The sequence below is a fragment of the Triticum aestivum genome, chromosome 5D, assembly GCF_018294505.1.
Source record: "Triticum aestivum cultivar Chinese Spring chromosome 5D, IWGSC CS RefSeq v2.1, whole genome shotgun sequence".
Classification (NCBI taxonomy): domain Eukaryota; kingdom Viridiplantae; phylum Streptophyta; class Magnoliopsida; order Poales; family Poaceae; genus Triticum; species Triticum aestivum.
The window spans coordinates 540,659,262-540,664,173 of NC_057808.1; positions in this window are offsets into that span (position 1 = coordinate 540,659,262).

Below are 4,912 nucleotides of genomic sequence, written 5' to 3' on the forward strand. Positions count from 1 at the left end.
GCTCAGCAATTAAAAAAGGAATAAGTCTCTGGAACAATCTAGCATGCATGGTGGCCGCTGCTGCCTGCCGGCGCCGTCCATCCCCATGCCTCCGCCCATTCCGACCACCAGTCACCACCACGCTCCACTCCTCCTCGCCTTATCTCTCATCTTTCATTTTTTCGATGACATTCTCGAGATACCAGTTTTCCGATAAAATTCTCGAGATATCATTAGTTTTTACACATGGGATTACTCCTGCATGGGTCAATCACAACAGGTGTTCTGTAAAAAAATGCATATTGATGTTCCGTGCAATGCACGAGAATCTTGCTTGTAATTATATAACGCAAATCACGAGCAGGAAGTGACATTTTTTTGACACAACCACGTTAACATGGCCACGTAAATCACTAGCTAAAGTAAATACCATTATACTTATATCCCGATGCAAAAGGTTGAGTACATGTCCGAAGAGTAGAGTCGCACACACGCACTCTGTCTCTCAGAATCTCTCTCACACACACACCAGTTACGTGACGCCCACTTAAGCAGACACGTATGTTACAATTTGTGCACCCGCGGGTACACGTGATGCTGCGCATTTATTTAAGCCGGAAGGCGAACCCAAACAGTAGCTGCATTCATTCCCCTCCCGCCGCCTCTTCTCTGGTCGCCGTCGCCCGGTAGCCATGGGCCGGCCGAAGGTAACAACATACGCCATACTCCCGCCGGAGCGGCGCTTTAATATGGAAATTTTAGTGGTCATGCATGCATCTTTTTGTGCTAGCACTCCTATATAAGGGTTGACCGGTCGCTTCCCGCGGACGTGCGCGGGCGGTGGAAGAGGAAGGAGAAGGGAAGCGGGCTGTGGAGTAACGTTTTTTACCACAATTTCTTAGGAAACTGAGTGCAATAATTGAGTAGTTTTGCAAACTACCAGTACTACACCTGAAACGGTTCAAAACCTATACTCCCTTGCCAGCGCGCGCTTCCCGCGTGAAACGGTCAGCGTCGCCCTGGAGCGTCAGTGCCGCATTAATGCCCGGCCAGAGCGGAGGCGACCTCTCACTGGCGCCGGCTTTGAAGTGGCGCGACGGCCGAGAGAGCGCCGCTTCCCGGTGCACGCGACTGCTCCGCGTCGAGACTGGCCATAGGCCCTGTTTGGATCCATGGGTTAGAGTTAGTTTGAGCTAGTTGGGGCTCAAATAGCCCTAAAGTATCCAAGCATGAGGGTTTAAATTGGAGCAAGTTGCACCGAACCCACCAAAAAAACTATCCCACCCAAGAGGTGCTAACTGGAGATAGTTCTCATTGGGACCACTGAAAAATCACTTTTCTCTCTCCATGAAGTGCATTTATTGTCAATCTAACCCTGTCACCCAAACACCTCTTTGGCTACAGTTAGTTCAGGGTTAGTCATGAGTTAGTCTAACCTCTAGCTAAGTTAGAGTATCAAACAGGAGCAGTATAGGACATGCAAGTTGCTCAAAGCATACAGGCAAATTCGTACGTGAAAGGATTTTTTTCTTTTTGAAAACGGAACGTGAAAGGAATTTTTTTAGAATGCTCTTGGCATGTCGCTAACATGTGATAGTTAACCGACCTCAATAGACGGCAGAAACGCCAGCCCGCCGCACTTTGATAGAGACGAGGAGGGAGAAGCGATACAGGCTGCTGGATTACTAGAGATAGGTGTCGCACGGAAGCCAAGAAATATGGTGATAGCGTGGGTTAGCCATGTACTAGTATGATGTAACTACACTGGGCTGCCGTGTTTCGTACTCTTCCAGTCCACTGTGGAGATGATTGGTTAATTTTATATCGCTGAATAATATTAAATATTATGAGTGCAGACGCTCCACCACGAGGTTCCTTGCTCCTTCTCGGTCGTCCGGAATCTATGTTCTTCCACTCTATTTTTTTACGTGAGCTTTGTTCATCCTTTTGCCAACACGCGAGACATCTAGCATCAAGGTGCACGTGTTATGCAAGGATCGTTCCATCTATATGAAGAACACGTGGGACTGGAACTACGAGACGGACATGTACCCAGGAGTGGACGTACGAACCTGAGTAATGTAGCGCAGTAAGTGAAGTAGAAAGGCACAAATGGTATGAACATGCGTGGCATATAGGGTGTGTTTGGTTGCGTTCTCGTCTCAGCATAGTTGTTCCCTCTTCATGCATGCTCAACTCAACACCCCTCTTCATGCATGCTTCTAGTGTATTTGTGCTAAACTAGTGTGGACTCATGCACCCTCCATACACTCTACCAAACACCCAAAAGTAGGTCGAGAAGGGAACTCTTGGGCGGCATTTGTCTCTTACTACGTACTACCACTAAATGTTGTACGTGCAATGCACGGTGATGTTATGGAGTACGTGCCTAAGTACTCTACTACTACTATATTAGTTGGAGGCACATATTAACTTTTATATTTGTTTACGTGTATGCCCCGAGACCTTCCAACTAGACGTGTCTTTCTCTCCAGGTCGCACTTTGTATCGTTCATACCACTAAGTACTACTACGTGTGGTCTCCGACCCAGAAGTGGAAGAAGTGGAGACGCTCTAACCACGCTGTTTTTTTACGCTGGGCTCTACCACGCTGTTCATGTCCCACTCCTTTCGCTGACGTGTGGGACATCCAGCACGTGCCGTGTTTGGCACCCTTCGTCGTAAGAGTTGAAACGCTAGCATTCATCAGAAATAAAAAATAATTATAAATCGGCAGTGATACTATTTTTTTGCGAACCAATCAGCAGTGATACTATACCACGCGGTTTCCTTGCTCCTCGATATCGGAAAGAATACTTCCGTTCGCCAACATGTGGGACGTCGACCATCCTGGTCCACTTGCCATGCACGCAGAACTCCAAGGGAGAGTCACCCAGGTCGTCGCGCCGCAGTAACAATGACTAATGAGCCGTCAAATCACAGGCCCACTTCCCACTTTGAAGTTGCTCGGACGAAGGAACCATCATGACTTCGTTGAATTCCGCTTCTTGAAGAAAACTACTATACCAGCAGTACTGCTAGCTACAGTAGTTACTCCAACAGAGGCCTCCTTTCGTTCATAGGATAGGAATATGAAAATCATAGGAAGTGAGATGACATGCATCTCAATTCCTATAGAGAAAGAGATGCCATTTGATGCATAGGATAGGAATTTTTCCATTTAGTCTAGGCTAATGTACTGGTAATTTGCTCTAAAAACTACAGTAGTAACTAGTAGTATTGGTACATGCTCGTACTCAGACACAGACACACACACACTAACTACTAGTACTACTACTTCTCACATGCTGGCCAGACGCCGTCGTTCTCCTTCCCGGCTTTGTCGGCGACACCCCACCGTGCTTGGATCTCCGCCGACCTCTCCGCAGCAGCGCGTGCGTCCTTTTCTTTCTTGCGGATGGTGGGCCTCTCTTTTCTTGAGTGCTTTCTGACTTTTCTGCTCCCTCTGTGTGGCTTTGGCCGCCTCTTGCTCTACCGCCTATTCGGCCTTGGCATCTTCAAATTCCTCCCACATAGTTGTGAGGTCGCGAGCGGTGATGAACTCGGCACGGCGGGATGCCATCGCTTCCCTACCATTTTGTGTGCGGTCGTGGGCGGCGAGGAACTCGGCACGGCGGGATGCCATCGCTGCCTTACCGGTTAGTGTGCGGCGCGGTGTCATGAACGACGCTTGGTGAGAGCTCTGGGGTGGAGTGGCCGTACAACCGTATAGTGCATTGGTTTGTCAAGAGCTCAAGGAGAGAAGATGAAGCAAATTTGGATTCCCCTTCAATCCTGGTCATTTATTACCGAGTAAAATGCATTGGCGGTCATTGAACTTGTCTTGATAGCTCACTTTGATCATTGTATATGAGATATGGTGATTATACGGTCACTGGCTCATCGTATATCTCCGTATTTGTCTGGTTGACCAGTCAAATAGTCCGCATGCGCCTCATCAGCTCTTGTTCTTTATCTATCTATGCGGGCCTACCTGTCAATGGAGAAAGAAATACTGTAAAAACCAAAATTATGCGTATGTGGGGAATCAAAACACGGACTCGTCGCTGCAATGCACCCTGGTCAGCCAAATGAAAATGAAATACTTCGCGTCAGACACTCACGCTCACGCTGTCAAAGCATGCTAATGCATGCACGTCGCCCTCTAAATTAAAGTCCTGCTCATGGCGCAACGCAAACGGCGAGCCCATCACCTACGCACCCTGGCGGTGCCTGACATTACTGTTTAGACGTTTGATGGAGGCTACGCGAACGCCGAGCATGTATTCACCTAGCTCAACACCAACGGTCATACTCGAACCGCCTTGCTCATGTATATCGTCCATCACAACGACCATCTATAATACATCCTAGCTAGAGAGGGTACTATGGTAGTATGGTACGGAGTATGTACTATCGTGAGCGACCGATCGTAGTTCCACTGCACACCGAAACCCTTCCACCGCTAGCGCGCGCTTCCCACCTAAAACGGTCACCGTCTCTCCAGAATGTCAATGCCGCATTCACCGGACTTAACTGCAGGTGCAATTGGTGTGTCACTGACATGCGGGCCAGATGCCCGTTGGGCCCACATGTCAGTAACCCAAATGCATCTGCAGTTAAGTCACTGAAGCAGCGTCCGCATTCACGCCCGACGAACCTACTCTGGCGCCAGTTGTCCATCCGTCTGCCGCGTCTCATTGCCATTCGCCCGCTATATTAACTTGAGCCCTAGCTCCCAGCCATAGCCAAAGACCCACACTTATTCTCCTCCGGTCCCTTCCTTCTGTCGGCACCACTTCAACCATGGCCTCCTGGCGCTCTGAAGCTCTCTTGGACGTACTGTCGCAGGAGCAGACGAGGGACATCGGCGGCTCCGCTCCGGGCGCGCTCCAAAGCTCTCTTTGACGTACTGTCGCAGGAGCAAACGAAG